This window comes from Moschus berezovskii, chromosome 14, assembly GCF_049115385.1.
Source record: "Moschus berezovskii isolate FMDL1 chromosome 14, NW_MosBer_1.0, whole genome shotgun sequence".
NCBI classification, from domain to species: Eukaryota; Metazoa; Chordata; class Mammalia; order Artiodactyla; family Moschidae; genus Moschus; species Moschus berezovskii.
Window position 1 is genome coordinate 51,931,212 of NC_142473.1, and position 18,529 is coordinate 51,949,740.

Genomic DNA, 18,529 nt, shown 5'->3' on the forward strand with positions numbered 1-18,529 from the left:
AGAAGCTGGATGCTATATGGCCAAAATGACACTTCTCCTAAATAGGTTGAAAAAGAGGAAACTGTAGGAGGATTATTTGTTGGAGAATGTCATCTAATGCTGTTTATCATATAATCCTTAGAGTCTTATAAAATAAATCAGGAAAATTAGTTTGATGGTTAATTTTGTGTGTTAACACTGGTCATTTGTCTCAGACATTGTTTCTGGGTGTGTCTATGTGGGTGTCATTTCCAGATGAGAATAGAATTAGATTTGTAGACTCAGTAGTCTGCCTTCCCCAGGGTGGGTGAGTATCATCATTAAATTTGTTGAGGGACCTGAAAAGAACAAACATGTGGAAGAAGGAAGAATTTGCTCTTCCTGTTCCTGCCTGCATGCCTGAGCTGAGATGCAGCTCTTCTATGGTCTTCAGACTAGACTGTACTGTGGCCCCAAGTTTCAGATTTTTCAAGTCTGCAGATGGCAGGACTGGAATTTCTCAAAGTCTATAATTATGTGATCCAATTCCTTATAATTAAGCACTTTCAAAAAAATATTTATGATGAAGATAGATATATAGATAGATAATCTGCTTCTCTGAAGTACCCTGAAGAATACAGTGAAGAAAAAATTGTGTTTTTTCTTCACAGAGACAAACTGTAATAATGATAATGATAATGACACAGATCAACAGCAATTTCAAAAGACGTGAGCCAAAGAGTGCTATTTTTCGGTTTTGTGTGTGTGTGTATATGTGTGATATGGAGTTGTATGAACTGTTTAAAAATTTTGAACATTCAGTTCAGTTCAGTCAGTTGCTCAGTTGTGTCCAATTCTTTGTGACCCCATGGACTGCAGCACGCCAGGCTTCAAGTTCCATCAAAATTCCCAGAACTTACTCAAACTCATGTCCATCAAGTTAGTGATGCCATCCAACCATTTCATCCTCTGTCGTCCCCTTCTCCTCCTTCCTTCATCTTTCCCAGCATCAGGGTCTTTTCAAATGAATCAGCTCTTCACATCAGGTGGCCAAAATATTGGAGTTCCAGCTTCAACATCAGTCCTTCCAATGAATATTCAAGACTGATTTCCTTTAGGATTGACTGGGTTGATCTCTTTGCAGTCCAAGGGACTCTCAAGAGTCTTCTCCAACACCATTGTTCAAAAGCATCAATTCTTCGGCACTCAGCTTTCTTTATAGTCCATCTCTCACATCCATACATGACTACTGGAAAAACCATAGCCTCGAACAGATGGGCCTTTGTTGGCAAAGTAGTGTCTCTGCTTTTTAATATGCTGTCTAGGTTGGTCATAACTTTTCTTCCAAGGAGTAAGCATCTTTTTATTTCATGGTTGCTATCACCATCTGCAGTGATTTGGCAGCCCCCCAAAATAAAGTCTGCCACTACTTCTCCATTGAAGAGGTAAATCCCCTCTAACTCATTAAAGGAAGATATCATACTTTTCCCTTTATCCCTGAGAACTTTCAACTCATTAAAAAGTAAGGCTGACCAGGACATACAAATACCTGCCTAAATCAGTGTTAAGAAATCTCACAGTTACACATCTGAGTCTTAATGGATCACTGTGAATGGCAACACTGGAGCAAACAGAGCCCAAACGGAAATTTTATTTCAAAGAAATAGAATTATTGCAGAATTTTTTAAAAAATTAATAAAAGTAGCTAACCAGAAACATTTATTTAATAATTAGGTAAGATTTAAATAAAATTGCAATTCTTTAATCAATGCATTCTCTTTCTAAAACATAGAAAGGAGCATAATGTTAAAAATAAGCTACTATATATTATGAAAATAACTTATTTCAGTCACAATGAGAAGGAACAAGAAAATGAGTAAACATTATATTGGATTACCTTTTGTGCTAGAAGTTGCAGAAGTTATCTCAAACATTATATTGTTTAATATGCAATACTAATTAGGTAAATTCTGTATAGCTTTTTTTTTCAAATAAGATCCTAAATCTCCTAGAATCTAGTTTACTTAATGAGAGCAAGTATGTAGCAATATTGAAATGATAATAAAACCATAACTGTAATCCCATAAACACAGACACACACACATAGGCCCACATGCTTTTCTATGACAGGCAGAGTTGAAATAGTCTTGACAGCAGCACAAAGGTGATCTAGGATCTCAAAAATGCGGTGTCAGTAAAAAGAATCTTTGTGTCCTTGAAAGCACAGACCTGTTTAATGAGACACTGACACAGGTTATATTTTTTAGCATTTAATAGATCAAATATTTATTATTAAGTTGAGGCACTTAAGATGTTTTATACTTAATATAATTTATTTTCTGATAATAATCTTATGTATTGTACAGTTTTTATATCTATCAAGATTATATTAAGAAAATAAACACAGCATTTAGGGATGTATTCTAGGTCACACTGCTAATATGTGAAAAGACAAGACTTGAACTAAGATACTCTGGGCATAAAACTTCCACTCTTAGTACATATCATTTATGATGTTTTCTTCTTAATTCCTTAATGAATAAGGGACATAATGAGAAAAGTGAGACACTGCTCAGGACGCATCCTTTAGTGAATGACTCCTATACCAAGTCTTTGATAATATACCAAAAATTGTTGAAAAACTTTCTTTCTTCTTCTTAGTCACTTACTGAGAAATGATTGCAAAAATTTGGCAGAGGTGGTCCCTTGATAAAAACCTACTTTATGGGGGCATCAGTCATTTCTCTTCAGGTGTGGAAAATGGTGAATTAAGATTTTCCCTGAATGCAAACATAATATCAAGAAAAAACATGATGAAAGACAAATCATAAACCCTATTGATGAATGATGAGCAATCACACAGGAAAGACAGGAGGGTGCATGGTAAAAGTAAGAATGGTGCAGATAAGCTCCAATGTATTAGATGTACCCATAGTATGAGACACTACAGAGAAGTGAGTGTGAGAAGGTTCAAGAGTTTGGCTAGCACAGAGTCATGGGGACATCACATTTCAAAGGACTGAAATATGGGTAATTCCAATAAGGGAAAGATGAAGAGAATTCGTAGATGAGAAGCCCATGGCTTGTGATGTTTAGAAATGAGAGAATTCCAGCATTATAGTCTAGGAAAACCCCAATAAAACAGGCAGGTACACTCAGGGAGAGGGTTAAAATCAAGGGATCTGAGTAGGAAGACTCATCAAAAGAATTATATATAGAATCATGATTTAACCCATTTTTAGTAGCCATTTTTAGGCTGGTATCTCAAGTAAACATTTTGACAAACTTCACTGATTTTATGTGGAAATGTTATATTATTGATAGTTTTATGGACGTTTTTACCATATGCCTCTATGTCCCATGTAAAATATGTTGAACCTAGACTAAATATAGACCACCTCTGGCTACCATATACCCTCACGACCCAAGTATGTTTCTCTGACACATCTACCTCCCAGTAACATCTCCCTGATGTGATAACTGGGGATCCTGCTGCTGCTGCTGCTGCTGCTTCTAAGTCGCTTCAGTCGTGTCCGACTCTGTGCGACCCCATAGACGGCAGCCCACCAGGCTCCCCCATCCCTGGGATTCTCCAGGCAAGAACACTGGAGTGGGTTGCCATTTCCTTCTCCAATGCATGAAAGTGAAAAGTGAAACTGAAGTCACTCAGTCGTGTCTGACTCTCAGCGACCCCATGGACTGCAGCCCACCAGGCTCCTCCATCCGTGGGATTTTCCAGGCAAGGGTACTGGAGTGGGGTGCCATTGCCTTCTCCACTGGGGATCCTAGGGCACCGTAATCTTCAAAGTCAACAATCTGAGATGTATTACTTCGTTCCAAATTGCAGACATATCTCACTTGCGTCCAGTTCTCAGAAATGGGAACATTTGGATTACTTGTGAAAGGATTCAAGGTCACCTGAACTGTAGAAAAATTACAGGATAAGGTGAGGGCTATAATATTGTTTGATTTGTGACACTGTAAAAGGGATCTATAGAATAACTTGAGTGAAAAAAAACAAACATGTTTGTGTGTGTTGGGAGTGAAAACATGAGACTTAAAATGAGATCTACTAGAAAATAAAAAATTCTAAAAGATGATGAAAACAGGTGGTTTGATGACACTGTGCTCTCTCCTTACCCCACCATATCTCTCAGCTCTGAAATGGTAAAAATGCATAATATTAAATATAAGCAAAGGAGTCAGCACTGAAATGTATTTTCTTTCAGATTATGGGGAAGGGTTATGCTTGCGTAGTAAACCAGTTAAAGAGAGGATGAACCAAGTCCCTGCTCACTCCCCATAAACATGACCACATCATCAGCACAAAGTATTTGGACTTCACTGACTATCCACACCTAGAAATTGGAGCCTTCTCACCATTTCCCCTCCATCACAAGAATACCATATACATCCACTTGGGTAGCACTCCTTACTATAAAACACCCACAGTATCTCTCTCAGATCAGGAGCTTGAAACTCTCCTTTGTTCCTTAGAAAAAGTTTTTGGCTTCATCGCAATGAATTTCTCACTCCTGGAGAAAATAAACATTGACCCACACACGTCTACTTATCCCTCTAAAACCACTGACTTGCAATGTTTTCACCCCTTTGATGCACTAGAATGGTCTTCCCTAGAGAACCTGGGAAAGGATAAAGTGGATGACTGACACCTTGGAGACAGGAGAAATGTGCTCAAGGCCACCTTCTTAGTTACACTTTGTCTGCCATGGGAAGGTCTTCACTGTCAGAAGGAAAGTTTCTTCCTTCCAAAATGAAATCATTAACTACTCCCTATCACCATTAGATTATATGAAATTATATGAAATAATACATTTATCAATATAAGTCATCCATACCTAAAAATTTTAACTTGTGGAAAAGTAACTGCATAAATATGTGTTCTGAGGGAGATTTCAGAAAGTGAGTTTGCAGAAGCCAGTTCCTGGGTGTTTGAGATATATTAGGTATGAGAAGACGCTGTCTAAAGAGTCCTCATGTCTTCAAAGGAGGCTCCCTAATACGAAGGCCCTCAGAACGCCCTGAGATTTCATGATCACTGGAAATAATTACAAACCCTGGGGAAAGAAGACAGTATGAACACTAAATGAAGAGTGGTCAGAATTTTATGTGTTTGTAAAGATCTTGATGCTGCCATGTAGGTGTGAAAATTCAAAGACAAGGATGCTGTCTTTCCATTATGGCTTCTAGAGTATGTGACCAAGATGGATTAATGATTTGTAGCAAGGCAAAATATTCCTTAAGATTCATGTCTGGTTTTAGAAATCCATATAGAAAGATATAGAAGGATCTGGTCTCTTCCATACCCAGGGGGAAATTTACATATAAAGAAACTGTCTCCAATTCTAGGTGTTTGACAGGTAAAAAAGATTCAACCTTTCCATCATAAGTCAAGCACATACTAAATATGGGAAACTGAATTGCACAGTGACACAGAGTGTGAATTAAATTTATGAAGTAATGGGGACTTGACACCCCAATGCTTTATTCCTCACAGTGACACTGACCCAAACTCTGCAACTTCTTACAAACAAATTTCTCTGCTATAGTATCTGATCCATTCTCAATGTTTATAGCACAATCTAGCCATGATTTCTGAACAGAATTTTAAAGTAAATCTATGCTCCGTTTTTGTGTCCTGAGCATGGTTTTATCAAGGTTGGGGGAGGGAGGAAAAGGGGACGACAGAGAATGAGATGGCTGGATGGCATCACCGACTCTGTGGACGTGAGTTTGAGTGTACTCCGGGAGTTGGTGATGGACAGGGAGGCCTGGCGTGCTGTGATTCATGGGGTCGCGGAGAGTCGGACACGACTGAGCGACTGAACTGAACTGAACCATCAGATAACTCTAGTAGCTTTACATAATGTTCTCAGAACAAAATGACCATCTCTGGTTTCCCACACTTACCTTTTCATGATGGCATTCACATCCTAGTGAAAAAAGAGAAAACATGAGTCAAGAAGTAATAGGTTCCCTACTTACAAAGCTTATTCTCATCCCCATCAGTCCTGATTGTGGGAATAGGGATGGTCTCCATGTAACAGCCGAAAAGTAAAAACAAGAGTGAAACCAGTCATTCCAGAAGAGTCATGTGATGTTGTCAAGTTTCCAAGAAAGATAAAAAAGCCCCAACACTGATGGAAGCAAGAGGCTTCTAGTTATCTGGGGATTAGACATATTTATGGCAAAAACAAGAGACCTGTAATTCTGGTGACTCATAAGATGATTTGAAGAAATCGTGGTTCTTTCATTTATTCAACAAAACTGAAGTGATATACTATTGTAGGCCAGGCATTAAACTAGGTTTTGGAGAATCAAACATGAAAATATAACCCTAATATTCCTCAAGTCATTTATATGGCTTTTGTTGAGGGTACAAGCAAACAAATGTATTAATATAGGTGTTTTTAGGTCTCTCTCTTCTTATTTTACACACTATCAATTAGTGACGTCTTCCCCTCCCTTAAATTCAGCATACACACATAAACAGTTGGTTTCTAATTCTTTATTGTGACTCAACTTTGTCTTTTAAATGCATATTAATATATTCATTAGTAAATGAGCCACAGGAATCAGTAATTTTGAATGTCCTTGGACTGCAAGGAGATCCAACCAGTCCATTCTAAAGGAGATCAGTCTTGGCTGTTCATTGGAAGGACTGATGCTAAAGCTGAAACTGCAATACTTTGGCCACCTCATGCAACAAGTTGACTCACTGGAAAAGACTCTGATGCTGGGAGGGACTGGAGGCAGGAGGAGAAGGGGATGACAGAGAATGAGATGGCTGGATGGCATCACGGACTCGATGGACATGAGTTTGAGTGAACTCCGGGAGTTGGTGATGGACAAGGAGGCCTGGTGTGCTGTGATTCATGGGGTCGCAAAGAGTTGGACATGACTGAGCGACTGAACTGAACTGAACTGAATATGTAACATTATTCACCAACCAAGTAGTATACTCTTTTACTCCATTTTCATAATGTTACCAGTATGCACTCACTGTCCAAAAACTAGAGCATTTACCTGAACTTTAGTCTCTACTGAGTCTGTTTAATCAGGTCCTTAATATTTTTTAGCCATCTAACCTTCTTATCACATTTAATGTTTTTATTTCTTTGAACTAGTATGTACCACTGTATTTAATCTCTTTTACTTCAGATTTATTTCCCCTATGTCACCAAAAACTAGGGCAACATCTCAGTCTCAAAGGGAAAAAAAATTCCCTCTGCATTATGGCTATTTTGTGTATGTGACAAAAATAAAATTAAACTAGAATAGAGAAAGAATCCCAGGTGGTATTAGTGGTAAGAATCTGCCTGCAATGTAGGAGACACAGAAGGCTAGGGTTCTATCCCTGGGTCAAAGATCCACTCCAATATTCCTCCCTGGACAGAGGAGTCTGGTGGGCTTCAGTCCACGGGGTCCCAAAGAACCGCCATGACTTAGCACACACACAGCACAGGCAAAGGGTAAAGCATGGGGTGGGGGTGATTGCAATTTTAATTTTAGTTTAATTTGAAACTCAAATATTGTCCTCAGAATCTGATCTGTATCTTTCTCCAATTCTATTTATTCAATCTATATTGAATTTTTCCCTTAGTTTCTGAAGGAAATATAAACCTCCTGATTAAACTCTTGAAGTTTTCGTCCAGTTATAGCAAAATATTTGAATGCCTTCAGCCCTTAGCCTATAGGATCAGATGCCAATATTAAAAGCACCACTGTGTAGTTGCTGGAAGGAAATGAAGCCATGCTGCAGGAGTTTCTATTTTTACTGAAACTAAGTTGATATTAATCTGAAGTAGAACAGGATAGGACAGAAAATATATTGCAATTACTGGAGCAACCACCAAATAAAAGCTAAAGAAATACAATGAGAAAATAGGAAAACAAAATTTTATACAAAAATATCTGTTTAACACAAAAGAAGGTAATTAAGGAGAAAAAGAAAAATGAAAACTACAGTAGCCCAATAGAAGGCAAATGGCAAAATACTAAATTTAAATATAAACCTATCAATAATTACATTAAATGTCATGTAGTAATGCCTCAATTGAAATTAGAAATTGTTGACCTGGATAACAAGCAAAATTCAAATACTGCTGTTTATAAAGACATAATCAAAGCACAAAAGGACAAAAGTAAAAGAGGTTACATGCAAACAGTAATCAAAAACCAGGTCAAACATTTATATTAATATTAGACAAGATAGACTTTAAGATAAATATTATGAGAGAATGAGAGGGAAATGTTATGATGAAAAGTTCAGTACATTAAACAAATATACCAATTAAAAATGTAAATGCACCTAACAGCAGAGTTTCAAAGTACTCAAAGCAAAAATAAAAAGAGAAATACATGATTCCATAATAACAGTTTCAGATTTCAATAGCTCAATCTCAATAATAAGAGAACAGCCTGTATGGAAAACCATCAAATTTATAGAAAACATTCACCATATTATCAACCAAATTGACCTAAGTGACAACTACAACCATATTACCCAATGAATGAGGAACACATCATGTTTTTAAATTCATAGCAAAAAATTTTCTGAACATCCAGTATCTTAGGTCATAAAGAAATGTCAACAAACTTAAAAGTTTGAACTAATGAAAAGCATATTTCTCTGATTACCACAGAATTACAGTTGAACTCCAGAGCAGAAGTGAAACTCAAAAATGACCAAGTATTTTATCATTAGCAACATACTTTAAAATATCCAAGGTTTAACAAACAAACCAAAAAAGAAAACTGCAAAGAAAACTTGTGAATAACTTGAATTGAGTAAAGATTAAAGCTAAACAATAAAAATATATAAAATATAATTAATTAAATGCACTTATATCATTAAACACTATATCAGAAGAAATGGTCTCAAATCAGTGACCTAAGTTTCCAATTCAAGAAACTAAGAAAGAAGAGTAAATTAAACTAGCACTCACACACACACACAAATATATCTACACACACAGAGAGAAAACAGTAAATGTAAGAGCAGAAATAAATAAATACTAAAAGCTTTAAAATAGGCAAAATAGCTAAAGAATTGTGTTTTTTAAATCAATAAATTAACAAAACACAGCTAAACTGATCAAGAAAAAAGTGAAAAAGCAAATTACCAAAATCAGGCATAAAGGAGGAGACATTATTGTGAATATTATAGAAATTTAGGGGATAATAAAGAATTACTATAACTAATTTTATGCCTACAAACCATACAACTTAGAATAGACAAATCCTTACAAAGAGATGCAAAAACTGACTCCAGGATTGTAAAAGATCTAAATCATCCTAAAACAAGTGAAATATTTTAAACACTTTAAATAAAAAATAACCAGAGTGAGATAATTTCTCTAGTGAATTCCATTGAATACTTAAAGAAGAACAAGAGGTTGAGGAGAAAAAAAAAAGCCCCTTGTCATCTGAAATGAATTTGTCTGTGGCAAAGCTGGAACATGTAGAGGGATCTGTTAAGTGCTTAATACTAGATCACAGATAAGAGGAGCCTTTAGAAAACCATCAAACACAATGAATCTTCTCTCCACAAAGTTCTGCACTGAATATTTTATTCTTAAAAAAGAATAAAATTTCCCTTGTTATCCCTGCATTCAATTCCTGCATTGACTTATCCTTACAGCCTCTGAAATAGATGCAGGGAAGGGGGACTGTAGGTTCAAAAGCAACCTTAGTGACAACCGCAGGAAGACACAGCAACACAGAAGAGAAGGAAATGTTCTCTTCATTTTCCCATGTCTCAGATTCTGAGGCTTCCTTCCCCAGTCTTACCTGCATCATCTCGATGGTTGACCTCTGCAACTGATGCTCCACATATGAGATGAGATCGCTCACCAACTGGTTCTGCTGGACTAACTTATTCTCAGAGTCAGCCAGGTTACGTAGACCAGTTTCCTCCTCAGTCTTCAGGTTTTGCAGTTACTTCAGCTCCTCACTGTCCAGGATCTCTCTCAGTTTTTTAAACTCTGTCTGAATATTTTATCTTTCATGCTGTATTTGATTCTTCAGGAATGAGAAAGAGAGAGAGAGAGGAGGAGGAACATGTCTTGGGGAACATGACTTTTCCTGCTTTTTTTTTTCTCTCCATCACATTTCAAAATAATAGCCTCAAGTCTGCATTACTGAGGTCAACTCTGAGTCCAGATGGAATTCTTGGGGGTATGACTCAGACATTACATAGCTGTCCAGGACACTTGTGCCTCCTTGGATTACTCCTGATCCCTTCCCTCCTCCCTCTGCCAAAAAGTTGACACTGAGAACAAACCAAGAGCCATTGTCAGGTGTCTCCCCAAGACTAATAGACAGGACAGGAATGGAATATGAAATTCCCTAATCATCCTCGCAAGAGAGTCCCTCTATATGAACACCTCCCTTCCACTTTCTGTGTTCATTTGTGATATATTCACTTTTCAGCACTCATTCCTATCAGGGAAAGGACAAAGAAAAGGACAAGTCAAATGACATAGCTATCAGGGAACAAAGAGAAAGGCAGCTCCTTGTGACCAATCCAAGGTCTTGCCCAGATGTCTAACTCCTTCAAGAAGTATCTCCTCATACCTTCCAGGTAGAAATCTCTTCTTGAATTTCATCTTCCAACATCTCAACTTCCTGTTGTTCCCCCTTTAGTCTCTCCAAAGATTCCTGGAGTTTCCCCTCTGAGAAAAGAATTACACCAAAGTCAATCTATGGGCTTTCTCACCATCACTGTAGAGGATAAATGAGGAAAAATGAGTCTGATTTCCAAGGAGAATAGACTTTACAGAAACTGAGAGCAGCATTTAGAATCTGTGATTTGGAAAGAAAAATTTGAGGTCGCCTATGTGTCCTTAGACTCTGATGCTGGGAAGGGTTGGGGGCGGGAGGAGAAGGGGACGACTGAGAATTAGATGACTGGATGGCATCACCGACTCTGTGGCCATGAGTTTGAGTGAACTCCGGGAGTTGGTGATGGACAGGGAGGCCTGGCGTGCTGTGATTCATGGGGTCGCGGAGAGTCGGACACGACTGAGCGACTGAACTGAACTGAACTGATGTGTCCTTTATGACTCAAACAGTAAAAGTCACTATACGCTTGCCAAGAGAAGATTGATTCCTTCTGTTCTAGAAGAAATCTGATCCTGCAACAGGGAAACATCTTACACATTAATCCAGCAAGTGTCTTAGTTACTCCTCCTGTTCAAAGGAGTAACGAGAGCTTCTCCTAGGTACCAGATCTCCATATATTAACACAAGGAACATGAATGTCTACTTCTGGCTAAGAGTCTGCACATAGAGTTATAACGTTATAATTGAGGGAATGCACAGAAATGTTTCTCAGACATCAGAAGGTGGGCATAGGAAGAGAAGAGATCATAGACCTCAGGTTCTTGGTGGCCAGGTAATTAAAGTCCAAGGCAAAACAGATTTCCCCTTAATTACCTGTTTCTTACCAGTCTTCCCTCTGTTTTGGTCTCTTACCTGGTACTTCTGGACAACCTCCTCCATGAGGAATGTGTGGTGACTACAGTGCTCCTGAGACCACTCACAAAGCCAGGAAATGCATTCCCATCTTTCTCACAGAAGAGCAGGAGTTTCTCTCTTGCTCCTCCAGGCTCACCTTGAAATCTCTGAACCTCTACACTTATGTTGGCCAGGTTCCAGTTAGGCCTCAGTTTCCCAGGTTGTGACCCTATTCAATTCCTAGGTAGGGAAGATCCGCTGGGGACAGGATAGGCTACAAAACTGGTGGCTCAGCTGGTAAAGAAGCCACCTGCAATGTGGGACACCTGGGTTTGACCCCCTGGTTTGGGAAACTCCCCTGGAGAAGGAATGGCTACCCACTCCAATATTCTGGCCAAGAGAATTCCATGGACTGTATAGTCCATGGGGTTGCAAAGAGTTGGACATGACTGAGCAACTTTCACACACAATGATTTCCCATTTCATAATGACATAATATATGACAATGTGTTTATATATACATAAGAGAAAATCCTTTATCTGATATGTAAATGGAGATGATGACTTACAATGATCATGTATCTTCAACACACAAAATGAGGTTGAACCTACAGAGACCTATCTCCTACCCCACTGAGTGAAAGAAAAGAGATTTCAAGAAACTAGTTAATACTCAAGAGCAGTGGGTAGTATGGAAATGAAGAAATAGAAACCAACTGGGAACTTCTGCAAAGTCTTGACTATGTAAACAGTGATTTCACCTTGACCTGAAAATATGTCAAGGATATTGGTAGAAATCTAACTATGTATTTGTGTGAGGATGGTGGAGAAGGAGTTAGTATAAATAGATCCACAGGACCACAGAAGTCAGATATTTAAAAGCATATAAACACTGATGAAATGAATATCAGTCCTGAGGAAAAAACCCTCAAAATATTAGGCCAGATCATTCAACTAATTACCGCTGATAAAGAATTATGTGCTGGTAACAGGGCTAATATCTATACAAAGTAAGATGAATCTAAAAAGAGGATTTAAATCACTGTGCATTTGACATTCACCTGGAAATTAACAGTAAATCAAACTTCAGTCACATGTTTGTATATATATTTCATATGTATCTATATATTCATAAAAGGGCAGGTATAAAAAATGCTAGTATAGAGACATACATGTCAGACTTTAAATAATGGGGTAAATAGGGATTCTCCAAATAGTTCCACTAGGAAACATAAGGGTTGAACTTAAAGTTGAGGAAGAAGAAAGAAATATGCAATGAGAAAGTGGAAAAATGTTAGGTGGAGGAAACGATCTGTTCCTAGAAGACATAACATCTTACATAGGTTACTAAATACCTGTGTGATTGGTGGGCACAAAACTGCTAGGATCTTGGTGGTGGCTCAGTTGGTAAAGAATCTGCTGCAATGCAAGAGACCCAAGTTTGATCATGGGTCGGGAAGATCCCTTAACTCACTCCAGTATTCTTGCCTGGAGAATTCCATGGACAGAGGAGTCTAGTGGGCTACAGTCCACAGGGTTGCAAAGAGTTGGAAATGACTTAGCGATTAACACTTTCACTTGGTATCACAAGAGACTGAAGTGACATTAAATATGATACTTCCTAAAATATGTAACATTTAGGGCCCCATCCCCACGAGTCAGGAGAAGTTATTATTGTTTTGCTGTCAGAGAAGAGTAAGGGCATGACCAGCTATGCCCTTGGGCTGTGAGATGTTGGATAGACACAGTGTGAGATTGGGAAGATCAGGTAGGATGCAGGCACAACTCCTCAGGAGAGAGAGGATGATAGCTGGAGGGACAGGGTAATGAAGGAAAGGCAGGGCAGCAGATAAAAGTGAGAGAGAAGAGCAGGTAAGAGGACAAGATTGGGAGTTGGATGAGATATGTGGGAACAGGGTTAACATCAGTCTTGGACTCCATCCTGTAAAGAAAATATTGAATTACTACTCTCCTAAGTGTGTGTGCACGTGTCTTTTATTTTCTGGGAAACCTACAACAAAGTGGAAGGTCAGCAGTCAAGGCCACATTATTGATAGCAAAATTAGTCTGAGGTAAACTGCAATTCCTAGAGGAGGGAGCAGCAACCCACTCCAGTATTCTGGCCTGGAGAATCCCATGGACAGAGGAGCCTGGTGGGCTACAGTCCGTAGGGTCACATAGAGTCGGACATGACTGAAGCAACTTTGCATGCAAAGTGCATTTGGGGTTAGGAAGTCTTTATATAGACCTTGAATGGCAGTTGGCAAGCACACACCTTATTTTCTACAAAAGGATTGTGACTTATCAACAAATATGTCTCTTTTGTGTCCCTGGAAGCTGGTGCTCACAGTCTTTTGCAAGGTAATCAGTCCTTTGTAGCACTAGGCTTATCCCACCTATAGGAATGTCACATATATCCAATCTAGTTTGGTTCCTTACAAAGCTGAGATGATGGGGATGTCATACTTCCCATAAGGACCATCTCTGAGAGCTTACCTGAAATGCTCATGCACAGTGATTTATCTCCTGTCGTAATACCTCCAGCTAAGCTTAGTAAACCTGATATCTTATGCCTTATGAGGTCAAGTGGGTGGCATTTGTGATCCAGATTGGAAACCACTGCTGGAGGTCAGTCAGATGACGTATCACAGAGTGGTAGCACAGTGAATCTCATTCCTCAACCTGAATTCACTATGGCCCTGTAATTATAGTCTAGACTCAAAAGTTCTGTCAGGGGCTTGAGGAAAATGGGGCTGTAAAGCAATAAAGGAAAATAAAGAAGGTCTCAAAAGATAGTCCATGTCTTGATGGTTGCCAAAGTTTGATGGCAAAAGTAAGCTCTCCGGTATAAGACAAACAATAAGTTGCTGAGTAGGACCAACTGCTCACAGTGGAGAGTTCTGACAAAACGTGGTCCACTGGAGGAGGGAATGCAAACCATTCCAGTACTATTGCCACAAGAACTCCATGAACATGAACAGGATGAAAAAGCAAAAAATATGACACTGGAAGATGAGCCCCCCAGGTTAGAAGGTGTCCAATATGCTACTGGGGAAGAGTAGATGGCAATTACCTATAGCTCTAGAAAGAATGAAGTGGCTGGGCCAAAGAAGAAACAACACTTAGCTGTGGATGGGTCTGGTGGTGAATGTAAAGTCTGATACTATAAAGAACAATATGGCATAGCTACCTGGAATGTTAGGTCTATGAATCAAGGGAAATGGGACATGGTCAAGCAGGAGAAGGCAAAAGTGAATATAGCCATCTTAGGAATCAGTGAACTGAAACTTTAACTGAAAATTTAATTCAGATGACCATTGTGCCTACTACTATGGGGAAGAATCACTTAGAAGAAATGTAGTGTCCCTCATAGTCAACAAAAGAGTCTAAAATGCAGTACTTGGGTGCAATCTCAAAAATGGCAGAAAGATCTCAGTTCATTTCCAAGGCAAACCATTCAACATCACAGTAATCCAAGTCTATGTCCCCCAACTGCTGATGCAGAAGAAACTGAAGTTTTACCAGTTCTAGGAAGACTTTCAAGACCTTCTAGAACTAACAGCAAAAAGATGTCCTGTTCATCATAGGGGCCTGGAATTCAAAAGTAAGAACTCAAGAGATACCTGGAATAGCAAGCAAGTTTGACCTTGGAGTACAAAATGAAACAGGACAATGGCTAAGTTTTGTCAATAAAATGCACTGGTCATAACACATATCCTTTTCCAGCAACACAATAGACAGTCTACAAATTCACATCACCAAATCTTCAATACCAAAATCAGATTGATTATATTTGATGGACGTGAGTTTGAGTAAACTCCAGGAGAAGAAGGGGACGTCAGAAGATGAGATGTTTGGATGGAATCATCAACTTGATGGACATGAGTTTGAGGAAGCTCCAGGAGTTGGTGATGGATAGGAAAGCCTGGCATGCTGCAGTCCATGGAGCCACAAAGAGCCAGATACGACTGAGCAACTGAACTGAACTGAATATTCTTTCAGCTGAAGATGGAAAAGCTCTATACAATCAGCCAAAACAAGACATGGAGATGACTGTGGCTCAGATCAACATCTTTTTATTGTGAAATTCAGACTTAAATTGAAGAAAGTAGGGAATGTCACTAGGCCATTTGGGTAGGACCTAAATAAAATCTCTTATGATTATACAGTGGAAGTGACAAATAGATTCAAGGATTTAGATCTGGTAGACAGAGTGCCTGAAGAACTATGGACAGAAGTTCACAACATTGTAGAGGAAGCATTGGCAAAAACTACCCCAAAGAAAAAGAAATGCAAGAAGGCAAAGAAGTTGTCTGAGGAGGCTTTATAAATAGCTGAGGAAAGAAGAGAAGTGAAAAGCAAGGAAGAAAGGAAAAGATATACTCAACTGAATGCAGAGTTCCAGAGAATAACATGGAGAGACAAGAAGGCCTTCCTTAATAAACAAGGCAAAAAAGTAGAGGAAAACAATAGAATGGGAAAGATGAGAGATCTCTTCAAGAAAATTGGAGATATCAAGGGAAAATTTCATGCAAAGATGGGCATGATAAAGGACAGAAATGGTGAGGACCTAACAGAGGCAAAAGAGATTAAGAAGAGGTGGCAAAAATATACAGAAGAACTGTACAAAAAAGGTCAGGACAACCTTGATGGTATGGTCACTCACCTAGAGCCAGAAATTCTGGAATGTGAAGTCAAGTGGGCCTTAGGAAGCATTACCACAAACAAAGCTAGTGGAGGTGATGGAATTCCAACTGAGCTATTTAAAATCCTAAAAGATGATGTTGTTAAAGTCTACAGTCAGTATGTCAACAAATTTGGAAAATTCAACACTGGCCACAAGACTGGAAAGGTCAATTTTCCTTCTAATCCCAAAGAAGGACAGTGCCAAAGAATGTTCAAACTACTTTACAATTGCACTCATTTCACACACTAGCAAGGTTATGCTTAAAAATCCTTCAAGCTAGGCTTCAGCAGTACATCATCCGAGAACTTCCAGATATACAAGCTGGTTTAGAAAAGGCAGAGGAACCAGAGATCAAATTGCCAATATTTATTGGATCATAGCAAAAGCAAGAGAATTCCAGAAAAACATCTGCTACTGCTTCCCTGACTACACTAAAGCCATTGACTGTGTGGATCACAACAAACTGTGGAAAATTCTTAAAGAGATGGGAATACCAGCCCCCCTTACCTGCCTCCTAAGAAACGTGTTGTGAGTCAAGAAGCAACAGTTAGAACCTTGCATGGAAAAATGGACTGGTTCAAAATTGGGAAAGGAGTATGTCAAGGCCGTATATTATCACACTGCTTATTCAACTTACATGCAGAGCAAATCATGTGAAATGCCAGGTTGGATGAATCACAAACTGGAATCAAGATCTCTGGGAGAGATATCGATAATCTCAGATATGCAGATGATACCACTCTAATGGAAGAAAATGAAGAGGAACTAAAGAGCCTTTTGATGAGGGTTAAAAAGGAGAGTGGAAAAAGTGGCTTAAAATTCAGCATTGAAAAAACTAAGATCGTGGCACCTTGTCCAATCACTTCATGGCAAATAGATGGGGAAAAAACGGAAACAGAGACAGATTTCATTTTCTTGGGCTCCAAAATCACTGTAGATGGTGACTGCAGCCACGAAATTAGAAGACGCTTGGTCCTTGGAAGATAAACTATGACGAACCTAGACAGTGTATTAAAAAGCAGATACATCACTTTGCCGACAAAGGTCTATATAGTCAAAGCTATGATTTTTCCAGTAGTCATGTATGGATGTTGGATCATAAAGAAGGCACAGCACCAGAGAACTTATGCTTTTGAACTGTGGGGCTGGAGAAGACTCTTGAGAGTCCCTTGGACTGCAAGTCCCTTGGACCTATCTTGGACTGCAAGGAAATCAAACCAGTCAGTCCTAAAGGAAACCAACCTTGCACATTCATTGGAAGGACCAATGCTGAAGCTGAAGCTCCAATACTTTGGCCACCGGATACGAAGAGTCAACTCATTGGAAAAGACCAGGATGCTGGGAAAGATTGAAGGCAAAAGGAGAAGAAGGCGGCACAGGATGAGATGGCTAGATAGCATCACTGACTCAATGGACATGAATTTGAACAAACTCCGGAAATTAGTAAAGAACAGGTGAGCTTGGAGTGCTGCAATCCATTAGGTCACGAAGAGTCAGACACAACATAGTGACTAAACAAGAACAACAAAGGTAGAGATACAAAAAACAGACTAGAAGTAGTGTATAGCTTACCTCTGGCTGAAAATTCTATGGCCCAGATGGAGCGCCGATGAATGACAAAATCAGAAGTAACCATTATATCACTTTATTACTGAAGCTGTGATCCAAACACGGTTGTGGGACCTCCAATTATTTCTCATCCCATTCAAGATCCAATGAATTTTGAGATGAATGTACCAAGAACTGATAGAGAAGGGTGGATCAGAGCATGCAGTCTTCCACATAGTCACAGAATTTATTTTACCTGCCACACTCTAAGGCCCTAATGTCAAAGCTGCTGAAGCACGACAGACATGGAAGGAACTAGTCTTTACATGTGAAGAATGACCCCACCGCTCACTAAGCGGTGACCCAAGGACACACCGGCAATCAGAGAGACAGATGTGGAAACATGAGTGGCAGCTGCCTATTTCAGATAATATTTCAGATGTTTGCACCTTACAAGTTGGTCATTTGACATCTGAGCTCATGAGAATACAAAGTCACAATATCTTAGGGGTTACAATCTATATTTGTTAACTCTAACAATAATTATGTAAAAGTTCAAACAGGAAATTTATAGACAGAACTTTCTTCTTTTGTGATCACAGTGAAATTGTTTCTCTAAGTACAATAAAACCACAAATTATGGATATTGTATGAAGAGTCATTTTTCCTAAATAGAATTGGAAAGTGAAATTGTGCTTTGTTTTATTTCCCAGGCATTCGTCTACTATTATTTAATATAAACTCCTTGAAATACTAGTAAAATAAAACCTGAAACAGTAAATTAACAAATCAGTTCTGACACCTTGTAGTAACTGGTCTGACAGAGGTGACATGTATGAGCTCAGAAAACAAGGG

The 18,529-nt window shown here is 38.8% G+C and overlaps 1 long non-coding RNA gene across 1 annotated transcript; it reads right to left on the reverse strand.

Moving 5' to 3' along the window:
* Positions 1–2,843: 2,843 nt before the first annotated feature.
* On the reverse strand, positions 2,844–18,529 carry LOC148775595 (uncharacterized). Its single transcript, XR_016038995.1, has 5 exons — positions 17,699–18,529; positions 10,558–10,655; positions 9,772–10,002; positions 5,890–5,912; positions 2,844–4,117 (listed from the first exon to the last, which is right to left on the reverse strand). It is a non-coding gene; the product is annotated as an uncharacterized LOC148775595 (long non-coding RNA).